The following is a 19673-nucleotide window of genomic DNA, read 5'->3' as shown; positions in this document are numbered from 1 at the left end:
AATTTTTGAAAAAAATTCCAGTGATTCAGTAAAATACTCACCACTTAGACTAACTGCCCAGCATGGGTTGATCAATTAGCACAATAGTAAGAAAATGTGATTCAGGGACAGGCATGGCCACACTGTGAAAGACCTCATTATCGGCAAGGCAGTCTTTTACATAAACACATGTGCACATGCGCTCGTGCACACACACACACACACACACACACACACACACACACACACACACACACACACACACACACACACAAACCATCATCCACCCATCAACAAACAAAACCCTCCCTGCATGCAATCACACTCATGGAAACACTCAGTCATACACTCACACACACTAACATAAATACCACACACCACACACACACACACACACACACACACACACACACACACACACACACACACACACACACACATGTAAATACCTCCAAAGAAATGAATGGTTAAGTACAACACTGTGACAATGATCAACTTTTCCTGATAGAGTAAAACTGATTTGATTTAATCCCAGGGACATTTTTTGGGGAGAACAAATAGCTAATTAGAATTAGCCATTGCCCAAGACTGCCACATTACCATGCAGCTTAGTCCATGAGACTGCTATCCACCCTGAGACCACTATGAGGGGGAACATCAGTAGTAGAATGCTCTATGAATTTGAAAGGATTAACACTTTCTGAGTCTGAATCTCAGAGCATGTTGAAGGTGCAACATCTTGTGACATTATTTAAACTTTTAATACATTTAACAACATTAGATTTAGAATACGTGAACACCTTCTGAATATTCAGAATCAGTTTACAAAGAGGGCTGTACACCTACTTTTAATTTTTTTATTTTTAGTTATAGAAACTGTTAATAAAAGCTAAAGGGGAGAAGACATTGCAAATAGGACTGAGACATCTGAGACCCGTTGGATAATAAGACTTCATGCAGATAATGGTCAGGGCTTAAATAACAGAATTCCTATTAAACCTATTTTGAGGCATAGACCCTTATATAAATAGTAAGCAAATATATATGTATAGCATATTATTAAGTTTTTTATATTGGCAGACAATATAAGGTGCTTAGAAAGTACACATAAACATACTATTTGTTTATTATGTTTTATGGTCATTATATTTAATGGTGTTTATACCAATATATATTGTGTAATGAGATCATCTGATTATAGAAAATATACAAGCTAGTATGAGACGCTTATACAGTCTCTGAAGTGTTTTGTAGGATATAATGTCATTTTAAAGTTTTAGTGATGTAAGTAAGATTTTAATTGTTTAATGAGAGAGACCTGTTGATAGGCTGGTTTTTAAATGTTCATGATATATAAAAAATGTGTGATTGTAGTATAGTTTTTGAAAGGTCTGAAGAAGTGGTGTTGTTCAAACTACGAAAGCACTTACCGAATAAAAGTTTGCATTTTTATTGACTTTGACTTGTATCTGCTGCTTCTTCATACTTTGGTTGGATTCTTGGATGTACTTGTGGTTTATTTTAAATGTTTTATTCATCACAGTTATACTTTGACAGTTGTGTGTTAAAAAATCAAAAACAAACAATTTTTATGCATTAATTTTCATGCAGTTTGGAAGAAACAGGGTTAATCTTTGTATTTAACTTTGTACTTAAATGGGTGATGTCATTTTGGAATTGGTGTATTGATTAAACAAGTGAATGCATTTGTTATATAAGATAATTTGGGATGGTGTGAAAATCATTCCCTTGAAGGCACCTAGCCAAGGTACCAGGAAGCACCATTAAACTTTGGAAAACTACGGGCGTGTATTTGTTTTGTGTTAATTTCCAGTTTCAGTGGTTCCAGCTATTTGTTTTTTTTTTTTGTTTCTGGTATCATTTTAAGTTAGTCTATTTGCAACCTTGGCAAAATTATTGCAACCATAAATTTTGAGGTAAAACAATTTTTTCAATGTGATAGGAAGAAATGTATTAGCAATTAAGTGTGTTCTTTTCATGACCCAGAGGATTTAAAACTGTTCAAATGGAGCATACAATTTACTGAGTTACAGGTTAAAGGAAAGCAACCGACACAGCAGGTATGGAAGCCCTAGTACTGGAGGTATAGTTATCAGGAAAGGAAATTCCATTAAAAAATGCAACTACAAATTAACAGCTTTTGTATCCTCCATCCAAGACTGTTGTCAGGGTATTTCATTTCATTTGCGATAACATAGTACCACTGTGTTACTGAATGTCAACATTTTTGTACCTTCTTCTACCACAGCTCAGACTAAACATGTTATGATGAAGAATCAGTGCAGAGTTATCAATGTATAAGGGCAGGAAACCCACAAAAAGACACAGGATTTCTACATTTCCATTAACATACCATTTCCGGATCCATTTTGAGGAAACAGCTTCAAGTGGCTTTCCAGGTTAATACATTTGGCTGTTTACTTACTTAGTAATTTTTTTACCAGCTAAGTAGATTAATCTTTGAACTTTCTTAGCTACAAAACTGACCACAGGGGGAGGCAATTAATGATATCTGCATGGAAAAATCAGAGTAGGCAGTTTACCACAGCATCATGGCTTTGGAGGCTGGGAAGGTACCAAATTATTCAAATTAAAAATAAACCCCACATTTATCTAATTTATCTGTTTGACTCAAAAAAGAAGGGGGAAAAACACGAACATGAGGAGATCATATAGCTAGGTAAATACAATACACCATGGCAAGTACTTCTTACAAATTATTTGTTTTGTCCAGTGATATGTGATTAAATTGAAATAAAAAAAGCTTTCTTTTATTACATTCAAAATTTTGTCTAATTTTGTTAAATGTCTGTTTTTAATACTTGGTATCCTTTTTTGCCACTACCTGAAGGGGATGCTGTATTCTGAAGATGTTGTATAAATTCTAAATTTTGTAACTATGCCTCTGTGAACTGAGATATGCTGGTATATTTTGTTAGCCATCCCATACCTGAATCTGGAGTACCCCGAGGTGATTTACTTGTAATACTCTTCTGCACTGTGCAACAAAATATCACATGACTGCCTCTAAGTAGGGGCATTTATTTAATTATTGTAGGGTTCATCTGTGTGTTTCTTTGGCCACTGAAATGACAAATCTTTTTCTTATGCTGTCTTAGCAGTACAGTTACTGAATTATTATGTTAAGGACTTTTGTTGCTCATGAGCTGTGATCACCTATATTTAATAAGCAAATTTGATAGAGACACTCTCTTTTTCTCTGATGTGAAGTATAGACATGCAGCTATTGTCAAATGGGTAACACTTCCTCCAAAACTCCTGTTACAAGTGGCTTGCTGAAAGCAGATAACATAGTGTGCATCTTCTCAGAATTACAATTCACCAAGCACTGTCCAAATACACACAAAACCTCACTGGGTACAAAATGATCATCAGAATTTGTTTAACTTTTTTCTCTTCTATAAAATACTTATTTGCTACACTTATGGATGAGAAGACATTATGATCAAATGAAGCACAGTTTGCTCACCCTACTTTAATCTGTCTGTAGATTAAAGCTTGTGATAATACCCCAGGGATTACCTCAGTGTCACTGCTCGACAGAGGCACAGCAAAATAATGGGTATAGTTCCCCATACTAAAGGGGTGGCGTAAGCCACAAAGCGATATGGCTTGAAGGTAAATGCCCTAGATAGCCTAGTATGAACCTATGAACCTATGTGTTCTCCTGGAACAGATAATTCATCCAAGAGATGGATATTGACCACAGTATTGATACAGACATTTGATCATGAAACATATTAGTTTTATGGCCTTAAATGTCATGCATTATGCAATGCATCAAATATATATTCTGCATACTTCAAACAACAGACAAGGTCTTCTATCTACATTTGCAGTTTTCCAATATATTAGGTTAAATATTTCTTTTTATTTAACAGTTTATTTAAAACTAAGTGTCTTTCTTATCTCGAATGCATACCACTGAAGTAGTCGGTTGTATTATCTATATACGTATTTCCACTGTTGGCAGTATAGCACAAGTTCCTGGTTTATTTTATATTCCTGATGAAATATAGAATCACAGTGATTGAAATACATGAATTCACTGATGGTCTTGGCATTTTAAAGTATCTCACATGCTCTTTCAAATATACAGACACATACACAGATGCATACATATATATACAAATGCACAAACTCAACACACACGCGCACACGCACACACACACACACACACACACACACACACACACACACACACACACACACACACACACACACCCTATTGACATACATATGATGTACACACACCCTATTGACATACATATGATGTACACACACACACACACACACACACACACACACACACACACACACAGATTGTCTTGTTTTTATCTGGACATAGCATATGTTAAAAACTACACCTGTCCATGAAATCAAGTACTTAAACTGTCCATGTTTAGTAAGAATCCCTTAGATTTTGAAGAAATTACACTAAAATTGTGAGTTTTGTATGCCTCCTCCAGGAAACTAAACTACTTTAATATGCAACATTTTCAACTAAAAATGTTGGTCTGATAGGTTGCACTCTGAGAATAACTATTTTTTTCATCAAAATTATTTAGATTCCAGTATCTGATAAGAACAAAAATAAATATGTACAAAATCTGCAACAGGGTTAGTTCATTAAAGTTTCATAGTACCTAATAAGAACAAAAATAAATATATACAGAATCATGGCAGTGTTTCAGAAAATTGCAAAAAATCAACATCAAAGTCTAAAAATGATGTATTCACATAATTTATCTACAAATGTGGCATTTGTATTTTATAACAGTCTCATTCTAAACCTAGGGATGTAAGTAAACTTGTAAGGAAGAAAAACCTTGGTTAGAACACAGATGTGGCCCCACTATATATTAAAAAATGATTAGAATAGTTGTCACACTCTAAATAGTTAATCTAAAACTGTATGGAGTAAGGATTTCCAGTCCACTCTCTAGTGACTTATTTCCTGGGAGTAAGGATTTCCAGACCACTCTCCAGTGACTTATTTCCTGGGAGTAAGGATTTCCAGACCACTCTCCAGTGACTTATTTCCTGGGAGTAAGGATTTCCAGACCACTCTCCAGTGACTTATTTCCTGGGAGTAAGGATTTCCAGACCACTCTCCAGTGACTTATTTCCTGGGAGTAAGGATTTCCAGACCACTCTCTAGTGACTTATTTCTTGAAATTATTTGAAAGATTATACACATTTGGATATTTATTGCAACAAATATATGCCTGGAGAAAGACTTTATGCAATGTAATCCAGTTTGTTGTGATTAAATCCATTATTAATGCAATTAAAGTAATTACCACTGTTAAATTGTCACCAAGAAAATTTTCAGTTTATAATATTGTAAGAAAAAAGATTCTTAATTATGTGCTGAAATATGCTTTTGAACAGGAGGGCAGTATTAAAATATATGTACAATGTACAAGGAACCCACATGTAGGTCAAAGGGGGCAGCTGCCGGAAAAGGGTTAGTGGGGACACTCAGCAGAATCTGATCAGTGATCAGTTTAATACTGGCATTTGAGTGCTGTAATACAGTCATGCTGAAACACTTTAGTGTTGTTTACCACAGTTCATAAGAGAGAGAAGAGCTTTTTTTTTTCTCTCTTCAAGTCCAAAGAGATTTTTTTAGTGGTCCCTGTTTAGCAGGCATAAGTTGTACCAGTTATAGTTTAAAAGAGAACCAGACCTTGTTTTGTTTTTAAGTAAAAGCTGAGGGGGTGCGTGAGACATAGACCCTCTACACATAGCCATCTAAAATGTCTTCTACAGTAAATCATCGTATGGCAGCAAACACATTTGATATCTGTATGAAAGACCAAGACATAGATCAAAAGAGTGGAAGAGAAGTCAAACAGAAAAAGCATTTTTTTTTCCTTTTTTCTCTTAGGTACTTTTTTGTTCTGCTGCTTACAACCATAAAGTCTCCCTCTAATGGGTTTGAGCCCATTCATTTCTTCATGGTGGGGGTCCTCACAAAAAAAATAGGGATGACAGCCATCTGGAAGGGCCAACATTCAGATATCCATGAGAGTTGTGTGTGCCCTCACAAGTACGCTGACTATAAGGACATTTCTACACACCTGACCCTTATCCTGGTTGGGTGTGTGTGCAATATGCATCACCACAGAGGTCTACATTTTCCTCACATTGGAGGATGTTTTCATGCACTCACTATGAAAGCTACTGCCAAGCTGTGGCTTGGTTAGCTTAATGCTCATCTCCAGAATGCAATTTGCATCACTGTCCCTACTCTGATGAATTTCAGCTTTTTGTATCTTGCTCCATCATGCCTTTGGACACCTTACTGCATTCCAGTCAGCTAACTAAGCTGCTATTCAAAATTAGGTCTACTGCTGGCAGAAACTATAGTTCAATAATTAAGACCTTTGAATATGCATATTTTTCATATTTCATCATCCCAAATGAGAACATTCAGCAACAAATCTACTTATTTCTAATGTACTACAATTTCATTTCTGAAATGTGTCTATCCTTCCATCAATAACCCTTTTTTCCTCATCTTTGCACATGGGATGAGAGTGTCATTTCATCAGTTACCATCATTTAGAGGTAATATTAGCACCACTGTGTGACTAGCAATGTCACAGTTGTTTTGTACCTCATAAGTGACTCACACCTTTGGCCAGTTTTTACTGTCTGTTCCATCTGCAACATGTCTTTGTAATGTGTGAGGAAACTGGAGCACCTGGAGGAAACCCAAATGAAGACAGAGAGGACATGCAGACTATGTTTGGTATCTAACAGCATATTAAGGATTGTGTTACTTTAGCACAGCAAACAAGCTGTTATATGTTGTTACTTAGTTGTAAAGATGATTACATGGATAATTACACAGTTAAATGAGTGGGGAAGACCAGACCTGATCTTTTCACAATACAATGGAAATGGAAGAAAAAGGAAGCAGGTTGCAGTTCACAAATCCGAGGCAAAGCCATAAACAGTTTAGACATATTTTAAGTTTGTAGATTTGTAATTGGGTAAAGCATTGACATTCAGGAAAAAAAAAAGAAACAAGCAATTAATGGGTAAGAAAGCACCTGCTATTGCCAAGCAGACATGATTTTAATACTTTAGCATACATATTTAACCACTGCTCTGGAAGCTACTCAGTAAATATTGTCTCTGCTTTTTTTATACAAGACCGTGCTTTTCCTTCATAGTGACTCTTCTAATAGTCAAGCATATTACACTGTACATGCAACTAATTTTCTTCACAAACTGCACACTGGGAACATTTTAACTCCTGTTATATTACTGTGTCAGAGCCAGCTGCATGTTGTTAATAAACCATTAAGATCCCAATAAGTCTCATGAAAGGGCAACAGATATCTGCATAAATTATTGCCTTGGAATAGACTAGTAATTGAAGCAGTAAGATAAAGCAGTTTACACTCCATTAGGCCATTACTAATGGCACGTCTGTCATGGGACATTTACTGAGTGCATTGCAAATGTGTTACTTTGATCCTGATGCTATTTATTAATGAGCACAATGATGCAGAGTATCAGGGACATTGCTATATGTTCAAGAGACTTCTTAATATGAGGTGAAGCAAATTTATTAATTTGCACTTACATGGTTTCTGATAGTATTCCATTAGAGGTACTCACACACTTTAACACATTTTCTCAAATATATATTGACTCTTACTATTAGCATTATTTAGTGTATTATTAAAGGATTACTTTGCTAAACTCTTCAGTGTACATAAGGATGTATGTCAGAAGCAATATTCCAGTTATACATCTCCTCATGGCATCAATTAGTTGTAGTACAGAAGAGTGCATCAAAGTGATGCTTACATATCATAAAGGGTTGTTTTACATGGCTGCTCAACTATTTTTGTTGTTTATAATGAATACAGTGTTTCAGTAAACCTAATGCAGTCTTAAGTGTAAGTAGTATTGTTATTTGTGTAAGAAGTGTTTGCATTTGATCCATTGAATTTTATTCTTATATTCTGATGCAGTGCTTTAGAGCTTTGCTTTGTAAGGAAGTAAATATTTGTTGTAGATCCTTTCTTTCGCCATTATCATGTTATTTGAAATTCATGTACAGTAGCAGTTAGCACACTGATGCACAGATCTGGAAGTGTGATTTTGAATCCTGATTGCTGTCACTTGCAAATAAATATTGTAAATTCCTAATGATTCACTATCAGATTTTTTTTATTTATGCTTTTATTTATTCTTTGCTGAGCTGGTTTTCCCACTAGGCCATTGACATCTCTTCAGGCCTGAGGTGGTATTCATATGGATTTGAGGAACTTTGGCATTAGGGACCTTACCCTCAGAGCTGCAGCTGGCTCATTTAGTACCTACTACCACTCCACACTCAGACACCTCTCAACCCTAAGTTGAGGAATAAAAAAAAATAAAAAATAAAATTATTTTCTTCTATGCTGCTTAGTAGGACCAAAACATTGCTGTTGTTTCCCCCAGTCTGGCACTTCTCACCTCCCAAGGGGCATCAGATCATTGGTACGTTTATGTTTCTCACTAGGAGCCAAAAAAAGGGAAAGGTCTTCAACTTTTAAAACACTGTAGCAAATGACTTGCTACATCTGCAGCAACCAGCTTGATAGAATGTATAATAAACAAAGCAATGAATCAAGCAATTCAGCCTGACTGCAAAAGCAGTTTAGCGGTATCCCATATTCATTTCCAGAGCAGCATTCAGTTTGGCTTAACAATCTCATCTGAAGGACATCATACTCAGGAATGCAGTACCCCATTTATTTTCTACTACAATTCAGTATTTGAAAATGAATCCAACTACATGGTGTGGGAAGTGGTGGTCCTGCTGAACTGCAAGACCAGAGACTGAAAGTACACGGTTTGCTGCAACTTCAGATATAGTAAAAATTCCCCTCATTTATACTTATTGTTTGATATTTCTTTTTCTTTTACTCAAAAACATTTTATTAATAGATGCAAGCTAAAGATTATAAGTTAATAATCATAAGTATGACTTTTACATTATTAAATAAAAACAAATATTACATTGAACAAAATAAGTAACACATTCAACTATTTAGAAGGTGTCTACACATATAAGAAAAAAGTTATTTAGAATCTTCTTATGTTATTACAGTTTATGCTTCTTTAGTAGTTACTTGTTGTTTTATCATGATGTGGATGGGAGGAGAAATGGTGTAGGAGTTATTCTGAAGGAACAATATGCAAAGTGTGTTTTGGAGGTGAAAAGGGTGTCAGATAGAGTGATGTTTATGAAGCTGGAAATTGATGGTGTAATGATTAATGTTGTTAGTGCATATGCTCCACAAGTTGGGTGTGCAGTGGATGAGAAAGCAAAATTTTGGAGTGAATTGGATGAAGTGGTAGTGACTGTACCCAAGGGTGAGAGAGTGGTGATTGGAGCAGATTTAAATGGGCATGTTGGTGAAGGGAACAGTGGGGATGAGGAAGTGATGGGTAGGTATGGTGTTAAACAAAGGAATGCAGAAGGTCAGATGGTAGTGGATTTTGCGAAAAGGATGGATATGGCTGTGGTGAATATGTATTTTAACAAGAGGGAGGAGCATAGGGTGACATAGAAGAGTGGAGGAAGATGCACATAGGTGGATTATTTCTTATATAGGAGGACCAGTTTGAAGGAGAATGGAGACTGTAAAGTGGTGGCCGGAGAAAGTGTAGTTAGGCAGCATAGGATGGTGGTTTGTAGGATGAAGTTGATGATCAAGAAGAGGAAGAGGAGTGTGAGGGCAGCATCAAGGATCAAATGGTGGAAATTGAAAAAGGGTAATTGTGAGGTGGAGTTCAGGGATGAGTTAAGACAGGCACTGGGTGACAGTGAAGAGTTACCAAATAGCTTGGTAACTACAGCAGAGTTAGTAAGGGAGACAGCTAGAAAGGTGCTTGGTATCACATCGGGACAGAGGAAGGACAACAAGGAGACATGGTGGTGGAATGAGGAAGTACAGAACAGTATACAGGCAAAGATGTTGGTAAAGAAGAAGTGGGATTGTCAGAGAGATGAAGAAAGTAGACAGGAGTATAAGGAGATGAGGTGCATGGCAAAGAGAGAGGTGGCGAAGGCTAAGGATAAGGCGTATGAAGAGTTGTATGAAAGGCTGGACACTAAGGAGGGAGAAAAGGACCTGTACCGATTGGCTAGACAGAGGGACCAAGCTAGGAAATATGTGCAGCAGGGAAAGGTGATAAAGGATAATGAGGGAAACATACTCACAAGTGAGGAGAGTGTGTTGAGGAGATGGAAAGAGTACTTTGAGGGGTTGATGAATGAAGAGAATGAGAGGGAGAGAAGGTTGGATGATGTAGGGATAGTGAATCATGAAGTACAATGGATTAGCAAGGAGGAAGTAAGGATAGCTATGAAGAGAATGTAGAATGGAAAGGCTGTTGGCCCAGATGACATACCTGTGGAAGCATGGAGGTGTTTAGGTGAAATGGCAGTGGAGTTTTTAACCAGATTGTTTAATGAAATCTTGGAAAGTGAGAGGATGCCTGAGGAATGGAGAAAAAGTGTTTTGTTACCGATTTTTAAGAATAAGGGTGATGTGCAGAGCTGTATTAACTACAGAGGGATTAAACTGATCAGTCACAGCATGAAGTTATGGGAAAGAGTAGCGAAAGCTAGGTTAAGAAGGGATGTGATGATTAGTGAACAGCAGTATGGTTTCATGCTGGGAAAGAGCACTACAGATGCAATGTTTGCTCTGAGAGTGTTGATGGAGAAGTACAGAGAATGTCAGAAGGAGTTGCATTGTGTTTTTGTAGACTTGGAGAAAGCATATGATAGGGTGCCTAGAGAGGAGTTGTGGTATTGTATGAGGAAGTCAGGAGTGTCAGAGAAGTATGTAAGAGGGGTACAGGATATGTACGAGGGTAGTGTGACTGTGGTGAGGTCTGCGGTGGGAGTGACGGATGCGTTTAAGGTGGAGGTGGGGTTACATCAAGGATCAGCTCTGAGCCCTTTCTTATTTACAATGGTGATGGACAGGTTGACAGACGAGATCAGACAGGACTATGATGTTTGCAGATGACATTGTGATCTGTAGTGAGAGTAGGGATCAGGTAGAGGAGACCCTGGAGAGATGGAGATATGCTCTAGAGAGAAGAGGAATGAAGGTCAGCAGGACTAAGACAGAATATATGTGTGTGAATGAGAGGGAGGATAGAGGAATGGTGAGGATGCAAGGAGTAGAGGTGGTGAAGGTGAATGAGTTTAAATACTTGGGGTCAATAGTTCAGAGTAACGGTGAGTGTGGAAGAGAGGTGAAGAAGAGAGTACAGGCAGGATGGAGTGGGTGGAGAAGAGTGTCAGGAGTGATTTGTGACAGACGAGTATCTGTAAGAGTGAAAGGGAAAGTCTACAAGAGGGTAGTGAGACCAGCTATGTTATATGGGTTGGAGACAGTGGCATTGACAAAAAGGCAGGAGTTTGAGCTGGATGTGGCAGAGTTAAAGATGTTAAGATTTGCACTGGGTGTGACGAGGGTGGACAGGATTAGGAATAAGTATATTAGAGGGTCAGCCCAGGTTGGAAGGTTTGGAGACAAATCCAAAAAGGCAAGATTACGTTGGTTTGGACATGTGCTGAGAAGGGATGCGGAGTATATTGGGAAAAAGATGCTAAGGATGAAGCTACCAGGTAACAGGAAAAGAGGAAGGCCTAAGATAAGGTTTATGGATGGGGTGAGAGAGGACATGCAGGTGATTGGTGTGACAGAGCAAGATGCAGAAGACTGGAAGAAATGGAAACAGGTGACTCGCTGTGGCGACCCCTAACGGGAACAGCCAAAAGAAGATGATGATGAGTAGTTGCTTGTTGTTTGTTTATTTATCAGTTTTCTACATTTTAACCATGCTTTGGGTGCTGACATTGTTCTGGTGGTTCTTCCTTTGATCAATAATATCTGTAGCTGACAAGCTTCGGTTGCAGTATTCATAAATTCCTTCACTGAGGGAGATGAGATGTTTTTTTCCAGTTTTTTTTGTAATCACTTTTCTTGCAAAAGTCAAAAGGCTTTATAGAAGAGGATATTGGTGTGTTGAAGGGTATTAAAGATTTGCTTAATGTAATGTTATCAGTGAATATTGCCTGTAAGAATATGTTAATATCTTTCCAAAATGTATTAATTATATTACAGTCATAAATCATGTGCATCCAGTTTGCTTTAAGTTCTAACCCACACCTCCAACATTTAATTCTCTTATTAAACATAAGTTCAACCTTGTGTGGTGTAATAAAAGTTTTATGAAGAAATTTCCAAGAAAATAATTTCCATTTCAAAGATGTAGTTTGCACCATAGAAGAAAGCATCATGTTTTTTTTCATTGCTACAAGGGTAATAGGTATTAATAGTTCTAAAATAGTTCTAATAGTTATCTTTATATTCATTTACCTTAATGTTATTGATCTTGTATTGTTTCGATAGTATATCTTGATGCATCAGTAATATTAAAACTTCTACAAATTTTGGTATTTCTTTTTTAATTGAAGCTTGCATCAAATTTATTTTTCCTCAGAATAAAACCTACAATTTTGTACTTCTATCCACATTTCATTCTGTATGTTAAATGTGTTTATAATTGTGAGGTATTTCATTTTATTTATTCATAAATTGATACCAGTATATCAGTTGCTTGTCTTTGAAAACTTGCATTATGTTTATATTAAATGTGTTAATATTGTTTTGAGTAAATACTATAGGGAATGTTAAAAATAACAATGCTTTATTTTCTGGATCTTTATGAATAACATTTCTGAAAATTTTGATTGTTGATGTAATAATGTGTGAATTTATCAGTAAGTTTTGATGACCTAAAATAAAGTATTTTAAAATCCAAAGAAAGTTGTTATTATTGTGATGCTCATGTTTTGTGTTGTTACTTTTTATATAGATGCTTTGATGTATATCTTTCCATTTAGCTTGATAGTTTTTGTTTGTCCAACAAATAATAGTCTTTATAACACTAGAGAGTGAATATAATTCTATCTTAGGTAGATCTATTTCTCTATCTTCTTAAATGGTGATTGAGCGCTACTCTGGGCTTGTAGGGATGTCATAGAAATTTGAGCATCAATGTATTGAATTCTTTTAGTTATTGCTTTGGTATGGGCAAAGCTAATGGCTGGATTATATACAGTATTTTTGGTAATAATCTTTATTAATATATATTTTTCTTCCATCATGAATATAAATGTATTCCACTTATTTATAATATATTTAATTTTGTCTAAACATGATGTGTAGTTTATGTTAATGATTTCTTTTATATTCTCTGTTAATATAATTCCAAGATATGTTATTTTCTGATGTCTGACTATATATTTAGAAAAGCTCTGTGATATATTTGAAATATTGGTATTTATACATAGAATTTTAGTTTTATCCTCATTAAAAGAGAGACCTGATATGGACTGAAATATTTTAATAAACTTGAAAAGACAATTAAGGGATTTTTTGTTATCTTTCAACGTTAGTAAAATATCATTAGCAAATACTATTTTTGAATTTAGATTTTGGTCAAACCGTACTCCTACTATATCTGTACTTGATCTTATATAATTTGCAAAGGGTTCCATGACTAGCATTAATAATAAAAGAGATAATGGACAACCCTGTTTTGCTCCCTTAGTTATTTGTATTGACTGTGAAACATAATATCCTATTTGTATATAGGCTACTGAGTTATTATAATAAAGGTTTTGTATAAGTTGTTGAAAATCTTTAAAAAAGTTATATTCTTATAGTATTAACATGAGATAACTCCAATTAACTGTATCAAAAGCACTGTTGATATCTAAACTTACTATTGTTAAATTTTCCTTTATATTTTTGGTGTAGTCTGTTGCAGTTATGATTCTTTTTATATTATCATGGGTGGTTCTGCCTCTTATTAAACCTGTTTTATCATTATGAATTAAGCCAGGCAGAAATTGTTGAATTCTCTCTGCTAATATAGACACGAATAATTTGTAATACATTTAATAGTGAAATTGGCCTATAAGAGGCACATTTTGATGTGTCCTTATCCATGTTCAAGTATAGGTGAGATAAGTGTGTAACTCCAGGATGGAGGAACTTTTACTAAATTTTAACTGTTTGAAAGGTTTGCAGTAGTATATCTAATGCAGTTTTGCACATTAGTTAATAAAGTTTGGGTATTATACCATCATTCCCTGGGGCTTTATTTAATTTTAATTTTTTAATTTGATTTGTAAGCTCAGTCATCAATATAGGTTTATCTATTATGTTTGATTGTTGTTCTGATATTCTATTTTTAGTGTGCTTTTTAATAAAAGCTTTTATTGTTTCTTGTTGATCCATTGTTGGGTTGTTTTGCTTGATTCTAATAAAATGTTTTCTAAACTCATTGAGAATATCTTCAGTTGCAGTAGCTTTTCTTTTTCCATCTTCACTATATAATTCTTTTATGTGTCTTGTTTTGGTCATTGTTTTTGTTCTAGTAGCTATTTTATGTAGGCATTTTGGATTTATCGTGTGGTTCACTAGTTTTATTTTTTCTAAATTTATTTTAGTTTTATGGTTTTACATTTCTAAGTATTTATTTTGCAGATTATTTATTTTATTTGACAATTTTTTTTGTCATTGTTGTTCTAACTTTAATCTATTTCATCTTGTAGGTCTATTAAATCCTTGTCCCATTGTTTTTTCTTGAGCCAGTACCAGTTTAAAATTATCCCATTCAAGTAGACCTTAAGAGCATCCCATATATGTACTTCTGTTATCTCCTTTATATTATTAAATTCCATATATGTTTCAATTCTCCTTGTTAAAGAATTCTTTAAAGTCCTTTAAATTAGTGATATAGGCTGTAATTCTATTAATAGGAATGTTTCTATTATTATTCAAGGTAAGTTCAAATGTTATGGCATTATGGTTAGAGATTGGGCAGGAACTATTTTAACATTATTTAGACTAGTAGTTAAACTGTTAGAGATGAAAACTCTGTGTATTTTTGAGTTTGCACAATGTTTGTTTGAATAGTGCATAAAATAGAGAAAATCACTAGCTAAGAAGGCAATTGTATCTTTAACATTAAGAAGATTGTTAAAGTTTATTAATGCTTTTGCTGTGGCTGATATTTTCCACCTCCCTATAGCATTTGTGACCTTGTTGTTATGAATGCAATTAAAGTCTCCAGCCATGATAAGGGTTCCCTTTGAGTATTGTGATATCTTATCCAGCATGAGCTTGGCAGTTTTAGCACCCATCCCTGGGTCCAGTAAATATTAACAAGTGAATATATCTTTGAATTGATTTGCAGATTTACTAAACAAAACATTCCTTTATCATCACTATATGTGTTGAGGATATTTGGTAATGGTAGTGTATTTTTACAAAGAATAGCTACTCCTCTTCTTTTCTGAGTAAATTGTGAATAGCTATAACCGTACATTGTTTATTATTAAGTCTGCCTACATTATCTGTTAAGTGTATGTATCTTGAATAAATATTACCTGTGAAGAAAATAGTTTTATGTATTTGTAGAAATTATTCCTTTTCAACTATTCAACCCATTTACATTAATTGAAATACATTTTATGTTTGTCATTTTGTATTAATACATGTAAAACTCAAGAAGCTTATGTTGTTATTGTAACTCAGTTTAAATGATGTGGTAGACACCTGAATGAAAATATACAATCCAAAATACAGATAACATAAAATAAAAAATTAGTTCAGCTCGATCATATTGATTAATTTATTCTAATAGATTTAGTGTGATATTTAGGTAGTTTAAGTGTTATAACAACTCGCAGAATGATTAGGTATTTATAAATTTAACATTGTAATAAACCCTTAAATTATAACATTTCTCAATATCTAAAAAAAGCACTGACAGTTTTTAACATAGGTGAACCTGTAACAGAAATACAGATGCTTATGTCCATATATTTATCCATTTCTAGAGAGAACTTTTCTCTTCTATTTTACATTAATTTTTATATTGCAAATATGATTTTGTTGCTATATGAGTTCCGTGTTTAAGTAAATTCCATCTGTTTGAATGTCAAATATTTTTTTAGAATTATGTAACAATGACAGATTGAAAAATAGTATATCTTTTCTTGTCACTTTCTCAAATGACATTTGTTATTCTTTTCTTTTTTTCATAATGAAGTAATCAATGTGTCTCTGAGAAAGGCGTAATAACATTATCCCCTGTCAGCATTTCTTGAAATCCCATCACATAACCTGTGCATATTTGTAACACAACTTCTCAATACCATTCAATGTATGACATCTGTTACAAGATGTTAAATTCATGTAAACCAATTGTGGCCATGGGTGTTATTATGCTGCATTTGTTTATAATACCTGTTAAAATAATGTTTAAAAATAATGCAATGGTATAATATTTATGAGTCAGTTAAATATAGCTTAGATATTAGTTCTAATATCTAGATTTGGCATTGTTCTTGAGTTTACAATCATATACTTATACCATCAGAAACATATGCAAAGCACTGTCTATATGAATCTACTTCCCCTTCCTACAGCATAATTCAGTTTGTTGATCCATTTGTCTATGAGGGACTTTCTTAGTTCATCAGTTCAGTAGAAATTACTATTTCAATCTCTTATATTTCCACACATTCTTTAGTGGTATTTTTATAATTCGCAGTGATATTCATTTTAAACATAAGATTACAGATTAATTTAAATCTATTAATTGAAACAATGTTATGCTTAATTATGCATATCTCCCAACTACTAATCAATTCACCTTACTCATTAATTTATGAGTAACTCTGCTGACACTTATTCAAAAAGCAATGCAAATGTTAGAAAAAAATTAAACATCAACTTATGCAAACAATAATAAACCATATTTACATGTTCCCTTCATGGTCTAGAAGGGGGCTACATCAACATATATTTCTGAGGAATTTGAGAGGGCTTGTACAGTTAGTTATAGGTTCATAGGTTCATAGGTGTGTACTTGGCTAATGACCCTGGGGCCTTTACAAGCCTAGCCCATAGAATTACCCTGGCATCATGCCACCCAACCTTAGTTTCCAGTGCCTCTATCGAGTAAAGCCACTGGAGTGATCTCAGGGGTGAATTTTCTATTTCCTATCCACTCATCGAGAATTCTATTGAAGAGGACTAGTGAGGTGGACCTTTATGGGATGTCTATTCCATAGCATGGGGAGTCTCTGGGTTATAAACCTGTCCCTCCAGCATGTTCTGTTGATTGTGGTAATGAGGACGAGGTGTCTGGAGTGTGTGGTGTGGAGGGATTGGGATCTATTTAGATGTAGCATTTCTAACAGAGCCAGGTCAGACATGGCTTTGTAAGTCAAGCAGAGATGGTCTACAAGTAGGCGATATGAGACAGAATAGTTGGAGTTTTTTTAGTCTGTCCCTACAGGACAAATGTTTAAGGCTTAGGATCCTGTTTGTGAGGTACTTTTGTAGGCTCTCCAGTTGTTGCAGGTGTTTAGTGAGGTATATGCCAAATGGGGCATTGTACTTAATGATTTGCCTACTGAGGGAACAGTAGAGGGAGACAATGACCTCTTTCTTCCTAGATGTAAAACCCTTAGTAATGAGATGTGCCACATAGAAGAACTTTCTGACCACAGTGGTAATATGATGGTCAAAAGAGAGGTTGTTGTCAACCTGTGTTCCCAGATCTCTTATAATGCCTTCTGTGTTCAGTAGACTACCATCAATGTGGTAATTCATGGGAACCATGTTTTTTCCAAAGAGGATAATGACACATTTGTTGGCATTAAGCTTAAGGCCATGGTTCTAACACCAGTTGTTGGTCTCAGTGACGTCTTTCTGTAGGATGTCAAAATCACCTGGGGAGTTAATAACAGCTCCCAACTTGCAATCATTTGCAAACTTTGTCAGACAGAGTCCCTTTGTGTTGGCCTGGACTTCAGAGAAGTAGATGCCAAACAGGAGAGGACCCAGGACCGAACCCTGTGGGACTCCACACGTGACTTGTCGGCAGTCTGACTTGGAGTTGGCTACTTTCACACTGTTGGTTCTACCTGTGAGCCAGTTTGCAACCCACCTAGTGATAAAAGGGTCGATGCCTAACTTAGTGAGCTTTTCTGATTCCTGAGTGGGGAATGGTATCAAAGGCCTTGGCCTGATCAAGGTAGGCTGTATGAACCACCTTGCCTTCATCCACAGCTCTGGTGACCGACTCAAAGAAGTCAACCAAGTTGAGCAGGCATGATCTACCCTTCACAAAACTGAAATGTGTGGGTTCCAAAGTTTGGAGATTCCCTATATCCTTGTTTATTATTTCCATGATAATGCATTCCATAGCTTTGCATATCAGACTCATCAGGTTAATGGGGCAATAGTTCCCAGGGTCTGTAGTCGCTACTTCTTTGTGGAGAGGGTAACTGTAGCAGTGCACCATTTGGTAGGGACAAAGCCTGAGGTGAAGCTGTGATTGAACAGGGCACACAAGTGAGGTGCCAGTTCACTCTGTAGTTTATGTAGAACACAGCCAGGGATATTGTCAGGTCCCATAGAGGCTGTATTCTTGGCCTTGGACAGTGCTGTTTTAACCTGTGCAGCAGTAATTCTGGGTGCCTGGCAATCTACTGGTATTGTGTCTCTTGAGGGAGGAGAGGGGTAAAGTTGGCACTGAGTCAGCCAATATATTGACAATATCTGTTGGCTCAGTATAGGAGGTACCATTGTGCAGTAGCTCAGAACAAATCTAGGTATTGCCGTGGAGATTCTTTACATAACTATAGAAGGCCTTGTGGTTTTCTTTACTATCTGCTGCAATTCTGTTTTCATAGCTAGCTTTAGAGGATTTGATGAGGGATCTCAACTTTTTTTTGAGGCTGATAAGGGAGTTTTTCCAATCTTGGGACTTCACCTTATTCCACATCAGTTTCCTCCTTCTCTTGTAGAGTTTGTTTATGACAGGGAACCACCAGATTGGCTTCCTTTTTTGGGAGGAGAGCGTCTTGGTTTTGTTGGGTATGGCGAGATCCATGCATTTGTTTACATGCTTGTACAGTGCATTGGTGTATGATTTGGTGGTCGTGCAACTGATCTCCATTTGCATGGGTGCTGTGAAATTAGCCACCTCTGTTTTTAGGTGCCCAAAGTTAGCTTTGGAGAAGTTTTTCATGGTGGTTACCTTTGCGGGGCGTGTGTGTGGGAGGTATGTGGATTTTCAAGGTGATTAGTTTGTGGTTGGATCTAGCCAGGGAGGAGTTGACTATCGGCATACCTCCCAACCATACCGAATTATTCGGTTTTTACCGAGTTTTGGGGTCCAAATGAAGGGGTGCCACGATTCCCGAGTGGCACCCCTTCATTTCCGATTTTTTGCTTTATTTTTTTCAAATTCGCGCTGTCAGAGCTGATGTCATCACGTGCGTGATGACGTCAGCTCCACCAGCACTACCAGCCAGTCGGAATTGAGCTCAATGAGCTCACATCATAATTTCTGTGCCAGCTGCAAATGCTGCGAGCGGGAATGGCAGCCGTTTCAATTTGGGCAGCAAGCAGAAATGAATGGCCGTTTTGTATTAATATGACCAGAAATAAACGGCCAAAGCACGGCAGAATGGCAGTGGCAGCTCTTGAGGACTACAAGTAAGGAATGGCAGCAGTTTCAGT

The sequence above is a fragment of the Protopterus annectens genome, chromosome 6.part0 (assembly GCF_019279795.1).
Source record: "Protopterus annectens isolate FY-2018-M chromosome 6.part0, PAN1.0, whole genome shotgun sequence".
In the NCBI taxonomy this organism is placed as follows: Eukaryota; Metazoa; Chordata; order Ceratodontiformes; family Protopteridae; genus Protopterus; species Protopterus annectens.
This window is presented reverse-complemented; position numbering follows the sequence as displayed.